Here is a 12,414-nt window from a genome sequence, read left to right on the forward strand (position 1 = left end):
ACGACTCTGACGGCACTCATGTCAGTGGGCGCTGTATGAGTGAAGCAGTGCAGATGCTGCAGAGTGCCGAAAGGCCCCGGGAAGAGAGGGGCATTTTGCGAAGCTTGGCAGCTTTGACCCAGGGCAAAGCTCGCAAAAAGAGAGGGGGAAGTAAACACAAAACCCGCAGGGGCCGTAGCGCCCAGACCCCCCCGGGTTCACCCCACAGATCGGGGAAAAGAAAGGCGAGATCCCGCGACAGACGGAGCACTAGCTCGAGCGAGTCGGACGACTACTGCAAGAGCAGCTCTAGATCTGAGTTTTACACCTCCTCAGAAGACCAGACCTCCCCGGAAGAGGAGGAAAGCCAACCTAAAAAGAAAGGCAGGAGGGAACAGGAGGATCTTCTCAGGGAGGAGTTCGACCCCGATGAGCTTATTCACCCCAGGTCCAATGAATGGGACCCTCCAGAGAAGATCGCGGAATATCTTAGACGGCGCCTGCGGGCACCTTTAAGTAGACAAGCCAGATCTAAATTGAAGGCAGAGTGCCCAAGACCGAGAGTCCCGGACGGGGTAGCAGAGACCCCGGAAATTGACGAGAGAATCCTGACGTTGCTGGGCCGGTATGGCAGGGACGTGAAGAGGGGCATCGACAGATCCTGGCGGTCCTGTCAGGACAAGGTGCTGGACATACTAGGACCGGTCACCAAGATCTGGCAACTGGCCGAGGAGGCGAAGGCCAAGAAAGAGCCCATGGACCCGGGCATCATATCTGGCTGGGCTCAGAGGATTATCTGCCTGCTCGGTAACGCAAATACAGCGTTGGCAACCAAAAGGAGAAGGTCCTTCCTAATGAAACTGGACTCCAGGCTAGGGGAGATGGCGACATCCGAGCAGGCCACAGCCGCGAGAGGCACGCTCTTCGGGGACTTGTTCATCAAGGACATGGCGAAATTCGCCAGTACTTATGTATCGATGGACAAGGCCCAATCTTCCCTGAAGAAGATTTTCGGTCGAAGAGTTTTCGACAAGGCTGGAGGAGGAAGGGGCCGCACGTCCAGCCGTGGCCAGTACAGAGGCTCCTACAAGGACAGAGCTTGGAGACAAGAAGACCGAAGGTCCAACCCCTTCTTCCCTTCTAGGGGAAGAGGCAGGGGTAGAGGTTGGAGGAACAACGGAAGGCAACAGCACCAGAGTCCCTCAGGTGAGAGATGTGAAAGTGATAGAAAGGTCAAATGCAAGTATTCCTCCAGTAGGAGGGAGAGTGAAACTGTATGTCGAAATATGGGAAGAGTTGTCTTCAGATGCTTGGATAAGGCAGACCGTAAGAGGGTTTCAGTTAGAATTTTGGCGAGAACCATATCAGGTAGTGCGGCCAAGACGGATAAAATTCAGCAGAGAAGACGAGGTCCTTCTAGACAAGGAGGTAGAATTGCTAAAGGCAAAGAATGCAATCTGTCCAGCTTCAGAAGGACCAGGGGGTTTTATAAGCAATCTGTTTTTGGTCAAAAAGAGACACAAGGTCAGACCAGTGATAAACCTGAGGGGTTTGAATTATTTCCATCCATTTTCTAAGGGATGTTCTCCAGCAAGGAGACTGGCTAGCAAGGATAGACCTCAGGGATGCGTATTTAACAATTTCTATCCGGCCAGAACAGACAAAACTCCTCCAGTTCCTTTGGAAGGGACAGAAGTGGGAGTTCAAATATCTCCCCTTCGGGCTAGCGTCGGCGCCATGGTGTTTCACCAAACTTTTGAAACCAGTGGTGACACACCTGAGAGAGCAGGGGATCAGGCTGATTATTTACCTGGACGACATATTTTTAAAGTGCCAGGACAAAGAAATTCTGGTTCGACAGGTCCTGTTAACCACGGGGTTACTACAACAGCTGGGATTCCTAATAAATTGGGAGAAGTCACAGTTAGAACCAGCTCAGGATATGGAATTTCTGGGGTTCAGCTTAGAGACAACGCAGGGCATTCTCAAATTACCCCTAGCCAAAGTCAATTCAGTCAAGAGGGAGATCAAGGTGATGATAGCGAAGCAAGAGGTTTCCCTGAGGGAAATAGCGAGGCTTATAGGACGTCTGTCATCATCGATACAGGTGATATTCCCAGGGCCCCTGCATTACAGGGCGTTGCAGAGGTTGAAGATCAACCATCTCAGAAGAGGTTTTTCTTACGGACAGAAAGTGAGGCTATCACAGGAAGCGAGACTGGAGCAAGAATGGTGGTTCTGCCACATAGAAGCCTGGAATGGCAGGGCGATATTTGGTTCATCCCCGGACCTGGTGATAGAGTCCGACGCCAGCCGCTGGGGATGGGGAGCCAGATGTGGAGACCAGTCGACAGGAGGGAGATCAATTGCCTGGAGCTTCTAGCGGGCTCCTTCTCGATTCAGTGCTGGACACAGAAAGGTGAGGAGCCGTTGAATCTGAGGTGAAGAGGTGCGCTTCTTGAAGTAAGTTTAAGCTGTGTGGATGTGTTTATATTTATTTATGTTTGTATTGGAAAGGTGGTGTTAGTTTGTAAATGGTATATTTTGTGTTTGTTTTTTAGTTGCATTATACATTTCTATAATCAGCAGGATGCTTTACATTGGATGCGGGGTACTGGAAGTCCTGAATTTGGATTGGATTGGCTATTGATTTGCCTTAGGTAAATAATATATGTTGGAAGAGTTGCACAATTTAAATTTTGGGTTTTCTTTGAGGATTTGGGCTTTTTAACTTTCTGTGTTAAGTTGATGTGTTAGCACAAAGATGAGGTGGTGGCACAAGGTTGTGGATTTTGGTGATCGTTGAGCTGCACAGATTAGTTGCCAATGAGTAATAGGTGTTTTTTGAACTAGTTATTTAGTCATTAAGGTTTGGTGATTCAACTATGTGTAATTGGAGCTGATAGATATGCTTTGGTATTCCAGAGTTCGTCAATCGCATTTCACTTGTTGAGGACGGCAGGAGTATTCGCAGGGATCCTGGTTCTGTGTACGTCGTGCACAGACAGATGCACAGACAGAGACTCTATTTTCTTTGACAACATTCCCACTGTGAGGTACATACGTATAAGTGTTTTAGGTTTTAATGCATTTTGAGATTTACATTTGGAGCCAGACCAGTTGTACCACTGTGAATATACAACCACTTGTGTATGTTATGTAGAATTGTGGTTGGATTTATGTGTACATAATTATTTAATGTATTCTCTTTATTTAATGTGTTTAGTTTGTCCAAACTTTTAATGATATGTGAGATGTCCTCTAATTGTATATATATCTATACTTGCAGATATTTTTGCTCCTGAAGAAGGGGATAGTCCCCGAAACGCGTAGAGCTTGAAGCTGCAGTTCAAAATTGGGAGCTTATTTCTTTGTGTGGTTTGATTTGTTTTTCATGCTGGCCATATTGGAAGTCAGTTGATACCTTTTTTCTGTACTTTTATGAAGATATTTTGTTACCTATGTTCTAAATTGACAATTCTTTCTATATATAAAAGTGCAAATGTTATGAAATTTGACTGATTTATTTCAGCTTGTAAGGTGTGCAGGGGACGGGAGTGTCTTTAAGTTTAGACACTTTTTGTTTTATGTTTAACACATGCTCCAGTGTCAGGGCGTGTATTCCTCCCCAGCACCCAGAATTGTAATAAAATTTCTCTAAATAGTTATTTAGTTTTTGAGTAATTAGGTGTGCTCTGATAGATACTTCTTTTTGTAATGTGTTATTAGTTACATACATAACTTTCTACACACTATAATTAACATTATACAAAATTTAAATAAATATTCATAATACACATACAAAATACATTCAGTGAGGAGTACAAAATGCTTTCATTAGGAATCAGAATTCCATCTTCACTAATTCATCCTATTTAAATATCAAGGGGAGACCTGATAGAACTCTATACATACAACAATATTGTCACTGATTATACAGACCTTCCTGATAGGGATCAAATCCCAGAAAACGTCTAAAGGCAGGACACATTTCTATTATGTGCGTTTCCCAGGAATCTATAACGGAAAATCTGTTTCTTTGTTCCTTATACAATTCCACACCGTTCCAGCAACCTGCACCAAATTGTGTAGATACTTCTTTTGACCCTCCAGACGTCACTAGTGTAGGGGAGGATTGGTCCAAAAGACCCCCCTTGCCTACATCCCTTCCCCAGGTGAGGGCCATGGCTCATCGGGCGTCCCCTCATACCAACAGGGCCCAGGTGGTGGAGGGCTCACCTGCTGAAGACATTGCCCACACGTATTGAATTTAGCTAGGCCTCAGAAACCATTTTGTCTAATAAAGATGGTGTGAGCTCAGCGCACTGTAGCGCGGCCCCCACCCTCGGAGAGTTTCAATTATCCCTGTGGCCGCAGCTCCCTGGCAGATCCGCTGTGAGCCCGTTCCCACGAACAAGACGGACATGAGCTAGTGTAAGATACTAACACTGTAACATTTCACCTTCCGCAGTGTATCACAGCTCCCAGCATGACCCGGCCAGCGAGGCCTGGGTGAAAAAGAGAACTGCACAACGGTCCTCGGATAAAAGCAAAAGTTCCCAAATATTAATGCCAAGACTACTTGCAAAGCGTGCATTTCTCCACAAAACTTCTTCTATTAAGGAAACCTGTAAAATGTATATACATGCTTACATGACATTAGCAATGAAGAACCCACACCACTGCAGTTGGGTGCTAACAATAAAAGAGCGTTCCAGGGGACTATTCGTTATGTGTATCCTTGAAAAGCTTACACCCCATGGTCCCACGCCATAACCGAACTAATGCTGCTAGAGTGCAAGGGAAGACGAATGTAACCACACAAAGGGCTCATGTGAAGGACACGCAAGAATGCACCTGTCATGCGTGTATGTCTAAGCCCCTTATGTGCCACTACCGTTACGTACGGTGGCGAGTCATTTTCTATGTGCTCCACCAACCTCACTACTACCTCACTTACTGCAAATGTATATGCATATAACTAAATGTTGTAGTTGTTAAAACATAGTGTACAAATAATGTGCTCAGACTGGCTACATTTGAGAGACATTTAGCAAAGTTAAAATGTATGTTTTCGAGTGATCCAAATGAGTATTATAGAGTGTTCAAATGTTTATGATGTTTTCACCTAAAGTCGGCAACACACAAGGAAGATACATTTGTGAATATGTGCAAGGCCATTCCCCCTCCCACCCTGCAAGACTGCCAAACAAGAGAGCAGAGGCCCGCGCCGCGCTGCTCCACCTCCCCCAACTAGGCTGGAGCCGCTTCAAAGATTTGTAGTCCCCTCTGCAACACCCAAGGCCACGGCCTGCCACCTGCATTATTTACAGCACAGCAGTAAACCTCCGCCTGAATACACAAATCCATAATCCCCACAACCCACCGGATAACCTTAGACTTATGGCCCTGTGCAATTAGGACACCCAATACTGTGGCAACATTCAGCAGCCCATTCATGACGACTTCTAACAAGACAGAAAGACATGTACCGCCCGTCCCATGCCCTGAGACTTAGCCCCTCGACCTATGGTACCGGTCAACAGGACACTGGTAACCACGCACTGATGAATCACCATCAAACCCCTCACAAGGTGCAATCCTCCTGTGTTGCATTAACCTGTAGAATAACCTATTGAAAGATTCACTAAAGAAAATAATATTGCAATAACTGAATGACTGCGGTGTGCATGGCCTAGGGCAAATAAATCAGGAAAAGACATTCATCTCTGACACTGGCCACAATGGCACAACAACACCGCCCGGATGAACTCAGCTGACCTGCCAGGCCCAGCCCAACCCACGAGGCTGACCAGTGACGTCCTCCAGCCAAGGCCAACCACATCGCAGCAGCGCCTATAGCTAGTCATCGCCACCCAATCCCATTGAACTTGTGCCCCTTATAGTATGTAGGTTCTGATGACGTGTTTTGTAAATATATACGCCTGTCTTTGCTATTGTCAGACAGAGCGCTCTCGGAGTTTGCAGAGTTCTTTGCATGCCCTATTCTGATTGATAAACTCCCATTTACGCTCACCCGCACTCTGTCTTGGCCTTATTCCCATTCTGGGAGAGTCCTTCATTGTCTCTTATTGCGGGGAGGATCGTGCTGGTTGGGGACGCTTGCCTTCAGTGGTGACCCCGAAAGCGTGATTATTATTATTTTTTCCCAACCTATCACTACCGTCCCCTTTTGGCACGAAAATCTCCAGTCGAAAAGGGATACGCACAGTGCGCCAGCTCCGGGAGGCTGCCCGCCAACGGCGACCGGTACGCTCAGAAGTGCGCACTCAACAGAGAAAGGGTACGGGATCCCGGTTGAAAAATCCTCTTTGAGTACCGCTCGCCGGAGCCGAGGCTGACTGTTGAGCGGACGGCAGCACTGCCTGGACGGACCCAGTTTCGGAGACTATCGGTTCAAGACGGGCACGTGAGTATTGAGTGCGAGCGATCATAAAGGGTGTAGAGGAGGAAATTTAGGACAGGGAACGAGGAGGGGTAGAAAAGGGGGGCATGTAGGTCTACTAAGGACCATCTTAAACATTCTTTGCTTTTTCTTTGCATATGGCCATTAGGATCAAGAGGTGAATAAGAGAAAAAAGTGACGGGAACCTAGCTCCGAGAGGGGGTGGAAGGCGGCGCCGCATAGTGCTATCTTGACTAGTACTGGGAATATATGAAGAAGTGGAAAATAAGATAAAAGTGTCTGGCAAAGGGGGACACGGAGAATATATTAGTGACTGCTATTCTTTCTATTCTTTTCTTTAGGGTTGGGGGAAAAAATAAATGTGAGATCAGTACAAAACCATAGAGATAAAGTAAGAGACAGAGAGTTCTACTGTAAGAATGAAGATCAAACTTATATATATATATGCATACATATATCTGAATAAGACGGACAGGGACAACTGGCCAGGGAGGAAAGGGAGGGCAAATTGAACTGTGAATAGAGTGTTACAGAGAGGTGTGTGCACATCGTATGTGTCCGGAGATAATTTGGTGTGATGGGTGTGTAAAAATGGCCATAAATGTATAGCCATTGAGTGCTCATGGTAAGTGTGGCCGGACAAAGCTTTACAAAGACAAGAGTAATAAGGTGAAGTGAGTGTGTGCCTTTTTGATTTCTGGGTTAACGTTGTCAAGATCACTGATGGTTTGCTCTTGTATGTGCCCCCCAAAGAGAACAGAATAGAGACTGCGCACAACCATTTTTATGGTGCGCAAGCAGGGGGAGGAACACAAAGGCACCCACTATTGAATAAGACATAGAATACGAGGACTCACATGGTGATACGCTTACATTGTAATTTTGTGATACATAGAGACACACAAGTACCAGGAGGGCACAAAGTATGGGGGCAGAAACACCCTTATCACCTATTTGTAAGAACCTACTGGGGTACGCGGAGCGAATTAAGAAATATCATGACCAATGGATCACAGAGTTGAAGGGAGAGGGGTTGCCCCAGATATGGCCCGAGGGGGGGGGTCATTTGACAAAAGTGTCCTAGATATGGTAGCCACATGCATTTGTTTGAAATACAAGGGGAAGCAGTTGCATAATAGGAGAGAAATATTAGATCTCTGGAGGTTGTTTGAGGAGATACCACCGCCTAAAGCACCAGAATTAAATCCCGACCTACCATCTACTACTGACAATCCATTAATGATACAGAAAGATGCTAAAGAATTGCCAAATGCAGAGCCACCAATAGAGGTAATAAGTTTGTACCCGATACTAAACAAGCCTGTGCCCGCAGAGGGGTACAGTGACCCCACTTATGTGCCTCCCCCGACAACTACTACACCCCAAAGGCCAACGGCACCCCGCTATACGAGAGTACTAGGGAGCGAGCCCAGGTAAGTACACCAAGGGTGGACATAGAAAAGCTAACAGACGATCTGGAGTCAAGACTCTCAATAGCCAAAGATGAGCTCTCGAGGATAAAAGGCATATGTGAGCGAACAGCACTTAATGCAGCGAGATCAGAGCACACGTCTAGAGCGCCGAGCGAGAGTAGAACACTTGAAGACGGGTGGAAAAAAGGTGAGATACTGTTCAGAATTCAAGAAGAACCAACACGAATAATTGAACTAGGGACAAGAGAGGGATGTACTGACAATGAAGAAAGGCCTATAGGGGACAGGGAAGAACTACTATGTGATATAAGGGACGATTTGGAGGAAAGCGACAGGTTGAGCATGGCACTGGGAGGGGGAAGCGAAGGGTTGGATGGTGCATGTTCAATGAGAACACTGGATGATGAGTGGACTGTCATGATCTCTGCTTCCAAAAGGTCAGGGTTTTCCCAACTCCCTTGGAAGCAGATCCATAACCCAGGTTCCGAGTGCCAACCAGTCCCAATTGGGACCTTTTGGACCCAGTCCTGGCGCCAGTGGCACCAGGCTCATAAATATGCCCAGTCCCAGCGCTGGAAGCGCCGGGCTCATAATGCTTGGGTGGACTTACCTGCAGCAGACCATGCTGCTTACTTGCCTGCCAGTTGAGCCTCTGATCCTCTTCTGTTTGGAACTACTTTTCCTGTTGGGTGGGGCAGGAGCCACTCCCTAGATTCAGAACACTGGACCTCTTCTGGAAAGCAAGAACTCTTTTCTTACCTAGGCATGGCTTTGGAAGGAGACACCTAAGCACTACAGGAGGCTATTTAAACCACACCCGATGGATGAATCTTGCTTTGCGTTATTCTGCATCCTCTGCAGCAGAACGCTCATCGTGTCTTCTGCATCTGATCCTGGGCCTAAGTAAAAAGGCTTACCATCCTGAATCCAGTCTTCAGCAACACCTATAAAGACAAGAAAGAACAGGTTAGCATTACGGTCTTCAGTGACAGCTCTTCACTTACCTGGTCCATCGGCTGTCACCAACGCCTCGCGCTGCATTCCGCATCGAAAAGACAAAGGCTTACCTACTCTTCGTGCGCTCCGGAGGTCTTCACACTGCATTCCGGCATCTGAAAGACAAAAGCTTACCAACTCTTCGCACGCTCCGGAGGCCTTCGGCGCTGCATCCCGCATCTGAAAGACAAAACAAGGTGCGTTTAAAGACATTGGGGAACTTTAATACTCACGTGCCATTACTCCTTTCCACATCTAACCCAGGGGGTATTCCGGCACCCTGCAGCCGCTCCGAACTTGTACCTGCAAAATAAAAAGACAGTCAGAGCGCATCGTGAAGCAGGCAACAAGCGCTTACTTACGTGCTTCCAGGCGTTTCTATTCATCACACGGGCTCCATCTTCAACTCACTTCAGCCCGTCATCCGCCATCGCCGGAACCCTGCAAAACAAGAAACATCATTACGAAAGACTTTAAAGACATTAGAATTACTCGAAACTTACCGTTCGTGCCGTAAACGACGGACAGCAGTCCTCTGAAGTCAAGAGGCCTGCTCCCCTTATCCAGTGAAGAAACTGGTTACAGCACCCTGCCCCGAGGCAGATGGAGAGCACGGCGTTCACTTACCTAAGGTGAGAGCGTTAACCTTTGGGGTTCTACAGGAGAAGAGAAAGGGAAGAAGAGAGACATTCAATAACCCAGTTCCTTAATCCCATATTTTCTATCTGCAGACATCTTACCCTTCGAGTCAGACATACAGTGCACAGAGGTCCAGCCCAAAGAGCCAGCCGTGTGTTAAACATCACCTTTGAAGATACGGTATATGCCCAGTCAAGACCGGCGCCAATACGGGAATCAGGTGAGCGTTACAGAACGCAAAGCCTACCACAAAACTCCCATCCAGGCGCTATGGAAACCTCGGATACCGACCAGCTAGCCCAGTTACTTGGGGAACTAAGGGCAGAAGTGCATGCAGCCCGTCAGGAAACGAACGCTCTAAGAAGGGAACTGATTATTTCCAAGGAGCGAACAGATGATCTCGCTAGAAAATTGCTACAGTCACAAGCCGGACAGACCCCGTTACCCGCATCTGGGGGAAATCTTCCTTCTACATCCTCTATGAATCCAGTGCAGATCAACCTACCTGGGAATGTACCTCTGGCTCCGCCCGAACGATTTTCTGGTGACCCAAAGAGGTTTGCAGTATTTATCAATCAGTGGCGGTTGCATTTCTTGTGCCGGTTGCATTTCTTATGCCGGCCAGCAGCCTTTCCAACTGATCAAGCTAAAGTAGCTTTCGTGCTTTCGTACCTTAGTGGCAATGCGGCAGACTGGTCGATCCCTCTAGTAAATCAAGATGATCCGGTCCGCCATGATTTTCAAGCTTTTCAGCTCAGTATGGAAAAACTGTTCGCAAGACATTCACAGGGGCAGGCCTTGGACAATGAGCTTCTTTCGTTGCGACAAGGTAATCAAGACCTTTTGGCTTATATTGCGTTTTTCAACAGACTGATAGTGGAAACTCAATGGCCTGAGGACAAAAGGATTACGCTGTTTTATAGAGGTCTACGTGGAGAGCTCAAAGATGTGTTAGCCCAAGTAGTGAATCCCCCACATGATTGTTCGGACTATATAGACATAGTCGTTCAAATAGATCACAGACTGCAGAACAGGAAGGCCGATCGTTCCAAGTTTGATGCTTGAGTATTTTCCAAACCGCCAACTCCTTCCAAAGGAGTAGACTCCGGGGAACCCATGCAAATAGGGGGTCTGAAAGGTCCTCTAACACAAAAGGAGCGTGAAAGGAGAAAACAGTTGCAATTATGCCTCTATTGCGGAAACTCAGGGCACTTTCTTCGAGACTGTCCGGTGAAACCTGCCAAGAAGGCAGTAGGAGCTGCAGTTACCAAAGTTACAAACTCTGAGCAGGGAAACGACCTCGCCCGACAAGAATAGAGGTCCTCTTGCCGAGCGTGAAAACCAGTTCTGTGACCTCGCATTTCGTGATACCTATGGTCCTCATTAGCCCTGATAATCCGGATCGATTACATGCAATTGAAGCTTACGTCGACAGCAGTGCCATCGGCAATTATGTGGATCATGAAATGGTTTTGAGGATGAATCTAACTCTTTGTCCCAAGGCTGTAAAGGACGTCATTACTACGGTGGATGGTACGGAGATAGCCTCCGGGCCAGTAACGCATACCACTCAAGAGGTGACGCTAGTAAGTCAAGATGGACACCATGAGAAGATCGTGTTCGATATGATCAAGGCCCCTCAGTTTCAGATTATTCTAGGAATACCTTGGTTAGAGAAACACAATCCTCTGATCGATTGGCGAGCAAGAACGGTCCAGTTTGCAGAATGTGTCTCTACTTGTCACCCTCAACCTGGTGTTGCACTGGCAGCAATTTCTTCAGAGACTCCCCAGTTACCTCCCGAGTACCTAGAATACCAAGATGTTTTCCGGAAGGATCAGGCTAACTCTCTACCTCCTCATAGGTCTTATGACTGCCAGATAGACCTGATACCTGGATCTACTCCTCCTTGTAGTAGAATGTATGCCCTCACCGAGCCTGAGAACCTTCACCTTCGACAATACCTGGATCAATACCTGGCAAATGGGTTTATTCGACCTTCCAAGTCCCCTGCTTTTTCAGCTTTGTTCTTCGTTCCAAAAAAGGAAGGAGACCTTAGAACTTGTATAGATTATCGCTCCCTGAACCAGATCACCGTTAAGAATAGATATCCGTTACCTTTGATCCCTGAACTCCTGGACCAAGTCAGAAAAGCATGCATATATACAAAGCTGGATCTTAGAGGAGCTTACCACTTGGTACGAGTAAAAGAGGGCGATGAATGGAAGACGGCCTTCCGCACAAAGTATGGGCTATTTGAATATCAGGTCATGCCCTTCGGACTTTGCAATGCCCCGGCCGCCTTTCAATATTTTATGAACAATGTCCTCAGAGAGCTCATAGATGTGTGTGTTGTTGTTTACATTGATGACATCCTCGTTTATTCTTCATCGGAATCTGAACATCGGAAACACGTGAAAATGGTCCTCGAAAGATTGCGTCAACACAAACTTTTCGCTAAGTTGGAAAAATGTGTTTTCAACGTGACTGAAGTTGAATTCTTGGGATTCATATTATCACCTGGCGGAGTGCGTATGGATTCAAAGAAGGTCGATGCAGTTCTCAAATGGCCATCACCATCCTCCGTAAAAGGTGTGCAAAGCATGTTAGGCTTCGCTAACTTTTACCGCAGGTTTATCCCCGAATTCTCTCGAATAGTCCAGCCCATCACTGCCTTGTTAAAGAAAAACAAACGTTTTGAATGGTCTACCGAGGCGGAACAAGCTTTCCAGGATTTGAAGACTAAATTTATCTCTGCACCAATCTTAAAACGCTCTCGCCCCGAACTCCCCTACATCGTGGAAACTGATGCTTCAAGCATTGCCATGGGGGCAGTTCTATCACAAAAGGAGACGGTAACCAATCAGTTGCATCCCGTGGCATTTTGGTCCCGCAAATTCTCGCCTCCTGAAATCAATTACACGATTACTGACAAGGAAC

This window comes from Ambystoma mexicanum, chromosome 9 (assembly GCF_040938575.1).
Source record: "Ambystoma mexicanum isolate Mex_15411 chromosome 9, UKY_AmexF1_1, whole genome shotgun sequence".
Taxonomy (NCBI): Eukaryota; Metazoa; Chordata; class Amphibia; order Caudata; family Ambystomatidae; genus Ambystoma; species Ambystoma mexicanum.